This window comes from Mirounga leonina, unplaced genomic scaffold (assembly GCF_011800145.1).
Source record: "Mirounga leonina isolate KUSES-001 unplaced genomic scaffold, KU_Mleo_1.0 Mir_83, whole genome shotgun sequence".
In the NCBI taxonomy this organism is placed as follows: Eukaryota; Metazoa; Chordata; class Mammalia; order Carnivora; family Phocidae; genus Mirounga; species Mirounga leonina.
Window position 1 is genome coordinate 2739872 of NW_023270826.1, and position 14759 is coordinate 2754630.

The 14759-nt window shown below is 39.7% G+C and overlaps 1 protein-coding gene across 1 annotated transcript in view; it reads right to left on the reverse strand.

Moving 5' to 3' along the window:
- Nucleotides 1-14759, reverse strand: part of LOC118002846 (neuronal PAS domain-containing protein 3-like) — an 835118-nt gene that overhangs the window by 710254 nt on the left and 110105 nt on the right. The window lies entirely within an intron of this gene.

The following is a 14759-nucleotide window of genomic DNA, read 5'->3' on the forward strand; positions in this document are numbered from 1 at the left end:
ATATTTTCCATGATTTAAAAGCAGAATTGAAACACATTTTTAGAAGTGATACCAACATAGAACCCCTTCCCCAGAAAGGGGATAGGATCCTGTAGTTTACAGTTCCAGTTAGCATAACTACCTTATATTATACTCTGTATTCAAATGGTTTTCAGAATAAAATTATCTTTTAGTTTATATAGATTTTGTCACTTTTTTTGGTTCATACAGGTTCAACAGCAAGTAACAGTGGCATTAATCCATGTAATGAAGCAAGTTTAAAAGGCTGGATTATACATTTAAAATGTCATAAAATGTCTACCTTTTTTTACTATTGCTCTGGAGTAAGGGTAAGAAGGAGATAGGTTTGCATTGCTGCTATTGGTGATTTTAATCTTAATTACAGCACTTAGTTTTCTGAATATTTCTATAGCTGGACATGATTAAAGACTCAACAGAAAGATTTACTAGAAAATGGTAACTGTATGTAAGTGGTTTAGAATGGCCTCTTTGACCACTGAATTAGGTCTCTCCTGAAGACGTATGAACGAACCCACTATAGTCTATCTTTTAATGACCATGTTAATGTTGACCTAGAAATGTTTGAGACCAGGTGGCTATCTATTTTTATTCAGTCTTATCTAGGTCTTCTTACCAAGTGCCATGAATACTCTTTGATAGGAGCTCAAAATACTAATAATTATAATGGTATTGGTTGAAATGGTGATAAACCATTAATGTACCATGAGGTTCAACAGCTGGGTCAGAACCTCTTAACCAAGGACAGTTTTTCCCATTAGGTGGTATAAATTAAACTTCAAGAAGTAGATCAATGCTGAAATTACATCTTTTTGGCACAAACTAGTAGGATCAAAAATTCACATTCAGTCTTTGTCTAAATTCCCTATTAAACAATTTCTGGATCTGTATAAAAAATTTTAAAAATTCAAGTTAAGTTCAAAAAATTATAAATATGCTTTAACATATTCGTACCCAGAGTGGGAAGTCTGTCTGGACCATTCTTTGTGCTTTATCATCCTAAATATTCTGCATTCCCATCGTGCTAAATCATCACCATTTAGCTTACTGGATAGTTGTAACCAGTCCAGCACTGCACGAATGCAGGACCAGGTACAGAAGCAAGAATGCAACCTCAGCTTTTCAACCAACAGCCTGATGCTCTGCCCCCCGTGCCATGTGCTGTGATCATGAGTGATGGAGCTGTTCGGACGGCAAGCTACTTTCAAATAATGATCCACAAAGTTAATCAAAAGGGCTTCCCTGTTCAATATTTACCTGTTACTCATTGACAGCCACTGTCTACATTGCCATCTAGAATGTATAGAATGGGATCAGCAATACCAAGCTCAAACAGAACCCGAGGGCCTCGCTGAAGTATCAGGCACAACGAAAAGCAGAATTAAGCAGCTCTTCAAACCACCTCTGACACTAAAGGCGTCCATAGCATCCACAGCAGCAACACTGCTACTTCCTGGATTTGGAGGCCCAATTAGTTGCTGATAATAAGAGGAATGAAAAGAAGACTGCCACCTGAGAAATAAAAAAAAAAAAAAAGAAAAGAAAGAAAAGGAGATATTATGTATCAAAATATAAACATGGAGGGAAAAATAGTAATTTCCTGTATTGGGGCAAAAAAATAATATTCCCTTCTTGATGTGATCTCCTTGCTTTTATGTACTAGGAAAGTCATATCTATCCTGAAAATTATTTTTCTCATTTCAATACACATTCAACATTTTAAGCTACAAAATAATAAGAAAACATTGATTTTTTTTTTTTATGTGTTAGGTATTTAAATACTCTTTGCCAGTCTGTCAATCAAATGTACCCATAGGGGATGCTGACCAGCCTCCATGTCCATCTCTAAAGAGAGGCAGGTATCAGACTGATCATAATGCAATTCTCTCCTGTTATTTTTAACCATCAGCTAGAAAGCAGGGCTTACTAGGAGACCTTATAATTCACATTTATTATCCATGTAACCTGGCAGGTTTTGACCATGGGGTTTAAGGAACGAAAGTCACTCCAAATATTAATCCTCTTTTAACTCATTTTTCCTCAACATTTACTTAGGAATGATGAACACTATCTGAACCCTTAGTATGTACCAGGCATTGTTTTAAGTATTCTACATGTATTCATTCATTTACTCCCATAGTAAACCCTAGGAGAGAGATTACTACCAATTTACAGATCAGAAAAAATAGGTAACAGAGAAGTTTCGTAACTTGTTCAAGATCACCCAGCAAACAAATCAGTCAGGTAGGGTTTGAATCCCTCAGTCTCAATTAGAGGCTGTGTTCTTGTCCACTGTACTGAAGCTGCCCCTAATTCCACCTACTAATAAGGTAAGATGACCACTGGCCTTTAATAAGTACCTTAGAAAGTTTTGTGGATTGATAAATGAATCGATACCATAAAGGAACTTGCAATCTTATTAAGATATCCATCCATAGACAGACATGTAGTCTTTTGTCCTCTCACTTGTAAGTTTATAACCTGCCTCCTCGTTCAATTTAAGAGTTCCTAAGAGGTATTTATTTGCATATATACAATTGAATGCTACTGCATGCCTGATACAGAGTAAATGATGCATTAGAATTGAATCTCGGATTCAATATTGACTTTCTTCTCTCTTTATATCCCCTCTCAAACCACTCCATCAGGAAATCCTGCTGGCTCTTCCTTCAGAATATGTCAGAATCCAAATTCTTCTCACCACCTCTACTTCCACACCTTGCACATAAACCACTTTGATGACCATAATAGTTTCTGAACTAGTGTCCCTGCTTCCACCATGGGTCCCTGAAGCATGGACTCAGCTAGCAGCCAGATCCCATTATTCTTCAAGACAAAAACCCTCCCAAGAAGGCATTTCAGGTGGAGTAAAGGCCAAAGGCTTTACCTGGCCTGCCAGAGTCCTGTGTGCTGGCCCCCCATTCCCTCCCTGACCTGCCGCCAGCTGCAGTCCTTGCTCTTTCTAACCCACTGCACCAGCCTCCCCGCATTCTTTGAAAGCAATGAAAGCTCTTCAACTTCAGCGCCTTTATGGCAGGTGCTCACTCTGCCTGGAGTATTTTTTCCCCAGGGCTATCTGGAGGCCTAACTCCCTCAGTTCCTAGGAGTCTCTACTCAAGTATCATCTTTTTAAATGGGGTTGCACCTCCTTAAAACCATAACTGACCCATCCTCACCCAGTACTCCTAATGCCTTCTTAACCTTCTCGATTTTTGTTCTACAGCACTTACCACCACTGAATAGACAGTATGATGTGCTTGGTTTGTAACTTTTGCTGTTTACTATTAGTCTCTAATGCCCTATAACTTTCAGGGCAGAGATTCCAGTCTTCGTTCACTATATGTCCCACACAATAGTTCCTGGTTATAGAAGGTACCCAATAAATATGTTGAATTAAGAGAAGAGAGAAACCACTGTGGATAAAGCTAAAGCACAAAGTCAGTGTGTCTGTGTGTTATGTGTGTTGCACCTAGCAAGATTACACGGATACCATTCATAGATAGGAGCAGAGAGAGCTGCCATTGAGAGATATTTTCATTGGGGAGGCGGAGGCCAAACTAGATCAAGACTGGTGGATCTTGAATACTAAGCTAAGAAAGACCCCATACAATAAGATTGAACCATTGAGGACTTTAAGCAAGGAACTATGTTAGAAACAGGATTTTAATCTAGTAACTTTAGGGTGGCCCAAAAAAGGTATTTTTGTATTCCCTTGAATGGTACTTTGTGTACAGCAGGACTCCAGCATTTAACTTCAATTGAAGGAGATAAGAGAAAAGAAGACTTAACAGGAGACTGCAACAAGCTAGGCATGAAATAATAATTTAGGTCAAGGGGATGGGAACAAAAGATAAGTTTTTTTCCACAGGAAATCATGCTACTAACAGGCTATTGGAGACAGAAGAGGCAGAATGAAAGAGGAGTCCAGGAGTGAGCCTGAATGACTACAAAAATGAAGATAAAGCAAAAGAAGGGCAGGGTAGGAGAGGACCATTCCAAGGAAGATGCAGAGCTCTGTTTGGGGGCACAGCTGCATGGTCCCGGAGGGAACCCCAGACTGGGAGGGGAGAGAGGTCACACTCTGCAGGTGGGCCATGCTACATGGCAGCTGTGTGAGAGTATTCACATCACTTAACCTCTAGGACTCAAGGGGTTTTGTTTGATGTTAGGTTCTTTTTTCCCCCCACAGAAAAGAGAGATAAAACACAGTTCATTGGGTTGCTGGAAGGATTAATTGGCTATGTCCATAGAAGTGCTTGCGAATTTTTTGGTCATTACATGCTTAAGTTGATGTCAAGCAAATCACAAGGAGAAACCTCGAGTAGTTTGGAAATCTAAAACTCAAGTTGGCAAAGAGGTAGTACTGAAGATTAAAAACTTGGGATTCATCCACTTTTGTGTGATAACTGCAGTGTAAGGACCAGTGAAATTTCCGAAGGGCAGACCTAGTTGCCCCCATACTGGAGAACGTACAGCTGTGCATACCAAGGACATTCAATAGCTAACATTCAAATACAACAAACTCATCCTCTTCTATAGGTAAGGCTTTAAATTCCTCAGGGTCTTGTTCTTTTATGGAACCAGATTTCAGTAGACTACCCTTGAACAGAAAGTAGATTTTTTGTGGACAAGTATCCTGCTCCAACGGGCCACATCATCCAATTGAAAGTGAAGGAACTGCTGGGTCACAATGACGTGAATTGGGCTGCCATAAATAGTCATCAGATTAAACATTAGCTGTGTACGTTGAACAACCCACCTAACCTCTGAGTCTTCATTTTCTTGAGTGCCAAATGAGTATATAACCTACTTACTTCAAACATGGATGTGGGGAGTCAATTACAATGATGTTTAGAGAAAAGAGAACACCATTGTTGGAATAGGTTACTTCTCTGAATTCAGCCTCCTCTATCTCACTGCATATAAAAAACCAGCCAACACAGAAGCAGAAATGGTAAAACTCAACCACAACTTCACGGTCAAGAGTGAAAACTTGTCCCCAGAAGGATCAATTTTGCCTCACAATGGAAGACCTTAGTATCAGTGAGTATTTCCTGTGGATGGAAGAATAAATGCAGCTGTATTCATTCTCTACTCTCTCTACAGCTCCGAGCCTCAAGTTTCGAGGACACTCTATATCACAACAATCTTTTGTCTGGCAAACTTCCCCTGAAGAGAGCCAATAAAGGTGTATGTGGTACAAGTAAACCAAATTTGCCACTAGATTCTCGTAAAAATGTATTCTACTTAAAATCCGCTGGCCCATAATTTTAGTTTTCTAGTCTTCCCTTCCCTAAGACATTTCACAAGTACAGTAAAATTAAAAAAAAATATATATATATATCAACTATATATAATATCAACAATATAAATATATATATATATCAACATATATATATATATATCAACTTTCTTTATTCCTACCAGTCTCATAAATTTGTTACTAGCTCTTAAAACCAGCATTCACAAGAGGATAAACAATCCTTCTAGCAGATGAATTTATTTATCATCAATTTTACAAGAGCTCAAGAAATACCCCTACCCTCCACTATCCTCCCCACTGGATAGGTCTCCAAACCTCTCCTTTTAAAAACAGGGTGACATGAAGGTCACTGCTGTCACTGTTATTAATTCGAGACTTAGGACACCTGATGAATTTCTCCAGAGGGATGAGAATCAGAGATGTTGCTTCTATTTTCCCCTTTCAGGTCATCAAGCAGTTAGGTAGTCCCTAGAAAGCATGTTCCTTCCCTGGAAGTGAGCAAAGACCTCCCCGTAATTACTGCAAAGGTCTTCTTCACCAGGAAATCCAGACGGTGTCTAAAGCATACAAGACAGGAGCTCCATGCCCGACTGTGCCAGACGCTCGAGTTCACTCCTGAAACAGTTTTGTTAGTGGAGTTGAAGAATGGAAGAGGAGCATCATCAAGAAGACCGTGTACCTCCTGGGTTCAAGGCCAAGGTATGCAATTGGCTCTGATTCACTCTGAACACCCCTGATGTGCAATGGTCAAAAAAACAATGCTGTTGTGAAAACTTAAGTTGGTTGAAATGCAAGTGAGGACAGCTGCTAGTGCAAGAAACCAGACTCTCCTCATTGGTACCTAGGCAAAGAGTGAGGCTTGCTACATAATCTAATATATAAATACTACTGCATTTAGTATTTATTGCAGAGATTCTTTATAACTGGGCTGAGGGGAAGGGAGGGAAGGGCAATTAGGTTTTTAAAAAAGATGCAGAGATGGTCTGTTTAATCACATAAATCTCAAGCAGTCAATTCCAAAGACTCTTCACACTGCTAAGTGAATCACAGAGGTCTCAAGTTTGACAACGGGGGGGGGGGGGGGAGGGAGTCACTCAATGTTTTCTTTACATGCTGGCCATTGACCCCAAATCCTCCCAGGACCCAGACTTCTCTCTGCTTTAGAACTACATCAAAATATCTCAGTGCTCAACACAGTAAATACAATTCGCTTTATAAGCAACCTTAAGAGGATGCAGCAGACGTGGCACGTGAGTGTGTAAAGTGACCATAAAACTCCACCTAATCATCCAGCAGTTACTTCTTATACATGTACATGTTCTGATCTTAGAAAGCTGTTACTATAACTCACCACACCCTTCTCACCATTAGCATCATCCTCTTTCAAAACTATTTCTAAACAATGAAGTACTAGATTAAAAAAAAAAAAAGACAGAGGGTAGGGAGGGATTTTTCTGTTGAAAATCTCAATCACTAATGTCACTAATATCACTGGTTCTTGCTGGAGTTCCCTTGTTTCCTGTTTTTATTTTTTTCTAAGCACAAGAAACAAAGTGATAACATTTGAGAAAGGAGATACTGCAAAAGGAAAAAAATGTCATGAAAGGAATTCTCTGCAAAACACGGTTTCTAGATAGAAGGTGACCATACAGCTTCCAGCTTCCCCTAAATAAGCTGCTTATATACAAGTTACAACACTTGGCCCCAGACATTTCCCAGCTAAGACACCTTCAGGATGAATCCACAAGAAATGCCTATATATGTAGCTACAGATCTGTCAAACAGGACATGCCTATCAACACAGTTCTATATAATGATAAACACCAAGTTGTGAACAGTGGCTATCTATGGGTGTTACCATTATAAAAGACATTCATGTTTTCCTCTATGTTTATCTGAATTTTCCAAATGTTCCAGAGTGAAAACGTATTGCAGCTTTATTCGAAAATAATATACAGCTATTCTAAGAGAACACAGAACGAATGTAGGAAACCTCCTCCCACCCCCATTCACCAACCCAGAGCCATGGCACTGGGGTTAGTCAAAGGAAATGCCCAGATTATCCCCCCAATACAAGTTGATGGGACACACATTGTGCTCCCTAAGCTCCAAGTCCAAACCCAAGGCCATTTACTGAGCAGAGGACAGCAAGCCCCCAGGATCAATAGTAGACCAATGCATTCAAATAAAAGCTCTGAGCAGGGTCAAGTTGAAACCATAATCTCATTCTTTCCTTTTTGGGAAGACTATCAGGAAAAGTATTGTCAATCTATAAATTTATAAAACCTATAAACTCTAAATCTTTTAATTAAAAGAGATTAATCCTACTGCATTTTTTCCCTACTGTAAGCACACCACTTATGTAGTATTATAATGTGCTCAAAAATTAAGTGGCAATTCCACACTATATTTTTCATGAGGAAGATTTTCTTAAATTTCCAAAGAATATGAAATTTTCTGTTGCAGGTTAATTTACCAGATTCTGAATATTCACTGAAGTTCACAATTATTCCCTTTAATGATGTACTGTACTTTGATTGCTATGAAGATGGAAATTCTTTTGTGAATTTATATTATATACAGCCTAGTAATAAGTGGCAGATATAAGACTGATTTCAGGATGTGTTCCTTTAGGAATTCAGTATTTCCATAGCCATAATGGCTTATCCTACTGGAAGGTGTAGGTTTTTTATTTCCATTTTGCAGACACGAGTTCTTTGATATGAACAGTTGTACCTTAAGTTAGATGAGGAACAAAGTAGTACTCGTTCAGGGGGTACTTACTACATGCCAAGCACCATAGTAAGTGTTTTTGTGGTATGGGCCTTAGGCTCTAAGTCAAACAGACTAAGGTTTAATGCAACAGTCAAACTTTCTGTAAAGGGCCACACAGCAAACATTGGAGACTTGATGGGCCATATGGTCTCCGTCAGCCCTACTCAACTCTGCCACTAACAAATGCAGTCACAGACAGTGCATAAGTGGACAGGTATGGTCGTGTTCTAGTAAAACTTACTGTACAAGAACAGGTAGGGGATAGGAGAACAGATGTGGGCCAGTAAGTGACAGTTTGGTGCCGCTAAACTAAATTTCACCTTATCCTACCTTCTTAACCTCGAGTGAGCTGTTTCAGCTCTGTAAGACCTGGTTATCTGTAAAATGGTGGTAATAATGATACCTAGAACCTCAACGTATTGTGAAGATTTTAAAAAATGTCAAGGCATTAACCCACTGATTCTCAATACAGCTATGAGATAATTTTCATTTTTACCCCCATTTCAGAAGTGAGAAAACAAAAGCATTAACAGTTAAATAACTTAGCCACCGTCCCAGATCTAATCATTATGGGGGGGGGGGGGAGAAGATCAAACTCAGATCCATTTCCAGGAGGTTTAACTACCTCTATCAGTTATGAAATACTATTGTGTGGATTTGTGGAGCTCTTAAAATATGTTGCTTGCAAAGACTAAAGCATAGTTCTTCCGCTCTAATGCATAAACAAAGACCAAAAATTCACTGAAGACACATCTATACGGAACACACATCAACACACAGAACTGTTCTTCCAGTGAGAATTTATTAAAACCATAGTTGATGTATAATTTTAAGTTTGCTGTATTTTTTTAAGATCTGGGCACAAGCACATTAGTCTCCCTGTCTCTCTGAAATCACCGTTAGTAATTTCGAACACTGTAGTTCAACAGCATGCCTGCAAAAAGTTCATTGTCACTCTATTCCTCTCACCTTGACCTTTGCCTTCTCTTCAAGTTTCTAGAGAGTTCTCCTACATACTGCAGGTGTGTCAGTAGCCAAGTTTTAAAAATCAAGGCAGGCACTTCTCTCAAAATGAAAATACACATTTGGGTAATATTCTTTCATTTTAAATCATGCCTCCTGTACCTGTCCATTTTGACTCTCCCCTTTTAGTTTATCTTGAGTTACAAGTGGTCTGGGAGGAGAAAGGCAAATCTGGAGCACGTCAAGCCGGAAAAAGCAATAAACTTGTAGACAGGTCCTGAACTGGATTTCATACTGGTAGAGTCCTGCAAGATGTTTTTAAGTCAAAAATAACTTCAAACTCACAAAGCCTGAATGCACCTCCTCCAAGCAAAGCACATGAAAGGAGTTTCCCAACACAGAGGAGAGGCTGAGATGGTGGGCAACTTGCAGAGCTGTTCTGACTCGCTGTCCCTGCCACATTCCTTTCCTGAAAGCTCCTCCAGAGCTCTCTCCCAGGATGGCAGTCCACCCCAATGCCTCAGTTTCCCCTTCTCTTCCAAACTGAAGTCCTATCACCCTTATCCTGCCCTCTACTCCTGACATATGCCATTTGCAATTTGCTACACCAGAAATACTGGTCTTTTGGCCCAAATCACTACCTCAAGCCCCTCTCCCCCAAATCAAAATCTCTACCATGAAGATCCCAGGGCCCACCTCAACTGTTAAAAAATAACCCTTTCCTAGGACCACTTCCATTGTTTGCACTCCTCACTGGAGACACCTCTTACACAGAATCCCAATTACCCGTTCACATCAGTCTTCTAGGCTTTTGCAGGGCATAGGCTTAGTCACCTCTAAGTCACTTTATGCAGAACAGCACCTGACCCGTGGGTGAAGATCAAAATATAGTTGTTAAATGAATGAATAAATTAGCTCCTTTTTAAGCTAGCCTGGCATTAGCCCTAAATAATATACCATCCACATTACCAAGACATACCACTTCAAGTCATTTACAGGCAAAATCATTGGTGTGATGCTAAAATTAACTGGGAGAAACCACCAGAAACCATGCTGAGGTCTGAAAGGCATGATGTGGAAATTAGAATTCATTTGGATGTTGAAAGGCTTGAAGCAGTTCTTGCTACAAAGTTCAATGTCTGTTTAACATGCAGATTCTATTAGAGCTCTTTATGAAGTTCATTGTATATTTCTCTTTTCTCACTTATTTACTGATCCAAATACAACTGGCATAAATTATCCCAATGGTGGGGCTGGGGGGGGCTGTATAATTGCAATCAATCAATTAGGTTAAACAGCCAGAAGAATTCACTACTGCAGCTGCCAGAGCCTCCTTGACCTTTCCCTCCCCGCCAGCACAGGTGACCATCTATCCCCCCAGCAGCCTGCCTGACAAGGAACCTGTCTTGTTCTCCTTAATTGGGATAACACGTGCAAGTGGTTAGCACTCTGTCTGGCACAACACAGCTGATAGACTGGTGAGTTCCTTCTTCACTCATTCTCCTCTTGTCCCCGGACCTCGTTAATTCCTTCTCTCTTTGGAGTCTGGATTTGCCCATTTCCAAACCCATGCTTCTTGGCCAAAGCCAGCCTGAACACTATACTGAGCAGAAAAACACCCACATTCTGGGTTTCTTCTTTTCAGAAAAGGAAGACATCACCTCTCCCTTTCTAGCCCCAAATTTCTCTCTCCAACCCCTGTCGTGTTGCCTGAAATTATTCCACTGGAGAATAACTCCACTTTTCCTTGAATTCTTTCACTTGGAGTTGCTTATTAAAATGCAAATGGCCGTGAGAAGAGTAACATCATCAGTTAACAACACCTGATCTGCAATGAGGGGTATGGACAAAAATGCCTCGTGGGTAAAGACCTGGGCACGAAACGCTAACCAGGTATCGAGGTGGCATGAATTTCACGGAGGGAAAGGGGCTTGGACAGAGAGGCAGGAAACTGACAATCTTCACCATTTTGCCAATGGTGACCACTGTCTGGTCAATGGCCAACACCTTCTCAATCTCGGCTACACTTTGAGACGAGGCACTCTGGGTGAAAGCCCTTTGTTCAAAATGGGTCCTGCAGGAACTATTTCAACAGCATAACATGTGCTCACTGAACAGAGCACCCCTTTAAGCTCCAGTCCCCACATCCACCTTCCCTAAGTATTAGTGAGATCATGGTCCTTGAACATAGCTACCATAGTGTCAAACCACATGGCCAAACTGTGACAAACTTGGAGGCTACAAAGGTCTTGCTCAGTTTACTCCTTCCCAGTTACCTTTCCTCATGATCACATATTAACACAGGTGATTGCCACTGTATTTTGTGGTAAAATCCCATCAATGTCCATGGAAATTCCCTTTCCTCCAACTCAAATATTTTGCATTTAGAAGTTTATTTTATTTTTTTTAAAGATTTTATTTATTTATTTGAGACAGAGAGAACGAGAGAGCACATGAGAGGGGGGAGGGTCAGAGGGAGAAGCAGACCCCCCGCCGAGCAGGGAGCCCGATGCGGGACTCGATCCCGGGACTCCGGGATCATGACCTGAGCCGAAGGCAGTCGCCCAACCAACTGAGCCACCCAGGTGCCCTTTATTTAGAAGTTTAAAGTTATCGTAGTTACTATGGAGGAGGCGTCTCCTCTTTTTAGACTCTCCACACGTTTATTTTTCTGTTTGAAAATAGAAAAAAAAATAATTGTTTTAATTAGAAAGAACTGTGGCATCTCCCAGTCAAATCAATGATTTTACAGATGAATTCACTAAAACCCAGATATATTTTGCAAACTTAAAGACAGCTTAAAAAGGGGAAAGGGGTCTGGATTCTCTAAGTTTCGGTACTTACCAAAATGACTGCTTAACAAAAAAATCTGTCAAATATTTACAATATGGTTAGTGTTTTTGAAAACCCTGCTTTCCTACCCTTTGCCAAAAAATTATCACTGATTACAATTTTACATTTTAAGTCGGCCATGTCATAAGCATTTAATGTAAGTTAGAACAATTTTTAAAATTCTAAATTATAGCTTTTTGATTTAACCACACGTTTTATTTTCCTGCTTACTTTAAGTTTTCAATATTACTAAAATTGTTTAATAACTCCCAATAACATCTAAATCCCACATAGTGTTGTAAAATGTAGCAAAATTCAGTTATAAAACCATACAACTACCATTGAAAGGATCAAGAACAGTGATGTGCTAGTAAATATTTAACAACTCGTTGGGGACAGGAAGGCACCTGATTTGCAGCATTTTCCAATTTCCATAGTGCAAATACTTTGCCCAATTTCCAGTTACTAACATGAGGTCAGGGATCACAGAATGGGAAAGATGTGCATACAATTGATTCTCATGGGCCCATGCAAGTCAGCACCAGCACATTCTGATAGGAGAGACCAGATAGGGCAGCCTTTCCATTCCTCACCATTTCTTTCTTTATAACCCACCGTATCCTCACAATGACATAACACCCATACGCAATTACGTTTATATACTTATGATCTACCGACTCTATCTTTTTCGGGTGTAATACACAGTAAGAAACATTTTACCTCAGGGCCCACCCCATGGACACACACATTTTATGTACACTTCCACAAACACACACAACAAAAACAGAAGCCTCACAAGATAAAACTCACTCTCCTTAAGTGCAGTGCACTAAAATTCTCAAATGTTTCCATTTGTTTTTTTAATTCTGATCTTGATCCACTCAATTGGACTCCTAGCCCACTATTTGGGTAGGGCCGCCCAAATTGAAAACCAGTGCTGAAATAGACTAAGCTCAGTGAGGATAGAATTAGATGTTATTAGTCTATATCTATCCCTATGTCTAACAGTAATTATTGAGAACCAGGAAGGTTAAGTAACTGCCCAGTGATGCACCTGCCATCACTGCCGAAAGATCCCCGAAGGCAAGTGGTAATTCATTACATAGAATCAGGATATTCGTGGTTTAAAACAGAAAGCTAGACCACCTTCCAGGACAACCACCCCTTCACCAGAAATTGACAGAGAACTAACCACATCATTGATGAAACTTTGGTCCTTCAACTACTGTAGCCCTCTGACCAACCCTCCCTGTCTACCTTGAAAGACTAGGCAAATCTGAGCAATTACCATTTCCCTATTATTAGTAACATTTACCCCTCGAGAGTGTTGGAAAAGTACCCATCTTCTGCACAAGAACATTTTCAATCCTGGAGGAATCGGGAGCTACATAAATGCAGACTAGTATTATATAAAATGTACATACTTCTATGTAACAAACATTAACACCAGCTTTCTAATAGCCAGAAGCCAAAGACTAAGTTGAAGAAAGTACTCACTCAGGAAAATAAAATCCGAATCCATGGACTTTTCAGTGTGTTGATGCACCGCATGCTTTTTTATAGGTGCTATTAAACATACACTATAGTTTCAAGACAGTCCAGATAAGCGTCTTCACAAAATACACAACACCATTAATCATCTCAGTGACAGTGCTCCAATTTAACATCCTGGGGATTTCCTCCCCTTCTTCATCATTTATTTGCCAATATTTCCTTGTTATGAATATCCCCCTAGTGACTTTCCCTCGCAGTCACAGCTGTGCTGCCTACTGTGTCTACCTTGACGACAAATAACACAAATCCTTAAAAAAAAAGAAGAAAGAAAGAAAGAAAAGAAAAGAAAAAGAAAAAGAAAAAAAAAAAAGCCAGCCCTTGAGATGATACCTCGAATTCGAAAGGTAGCCTGACTATGGACTGAATTCCCAGTGACCTCCTCCGGGCTCCCGGCTTTAAACTGACAAGCCTCCGCCTCTAAGCTGATAGTAATTTCGGACACGTGAAATTGGCTTACTTACAAGTGAACAACAGTTGGCTGTTGGTCTCCAATTACTTGAATGGTCAACAGTCAACTGCTGCTTTCAGATGGTCCTTAAAAGGACCCCCTTCTTATACAGCAAAAGGCTTCTTCAAAGTATCCACGAATCACAACAAAGCCACAGAATCACTAGCAAGTTACAGAAACCTGACGACCGAGAGCCACAATAAGGATGACTCACAGATAACAAGAATTTTTTAAAAATAATAATCAGTAATGTCACATTATAATTACACCAATTCTGGTGAAAAGAATAACACTATCGAGGCAAAAGAATATCAAGAAATAAAGCCAGAGAAAAATAAGTGGCAAAGATACAGAGAAGAGTCCCAGCTCCATCCAGTATCCATTTTGTGTCCCTTTGAGAAAGCAGCCTTCACTGGCCCCAAAATTTGCTGATTGTAAAATGGAAACCATGAAAGAAAATGCTCTACAACCGACTAGAGGAGTAAATGAAAGTAGAACTCACCAGCTTGTATTCAGACAGGATTTTTAAGGAAAAAGGGTATTTTTTTTTTTAATAATGGAACTCCACTACAAAAGAGTTTGAAGACAAAAAACACACCAAAGTCTATTTGCAGTCTATCAGGAAAGTCTCATGCCTTCAGTGGAACTATGTTTGCCTTACTTTATACTGTCTATAGAATAACTTATTTTAATTAAAGGTTACTGTTGCTTCAATCATTATTCTGTAACTTATGGGAAGCACAAATGTTATTCTTTTAGGGAGACTCCAATTTAGACTATTGTCTTAAAAAAACAAAAACTTCCTTCTTAGCAAAAGCAACACAAGTCAAGCTCTGATACATTAAAATGCCTTTCCTTCCCAGAGCAGAGTGTTTACTTCAGTGATAGTAACAACACCTCATTACC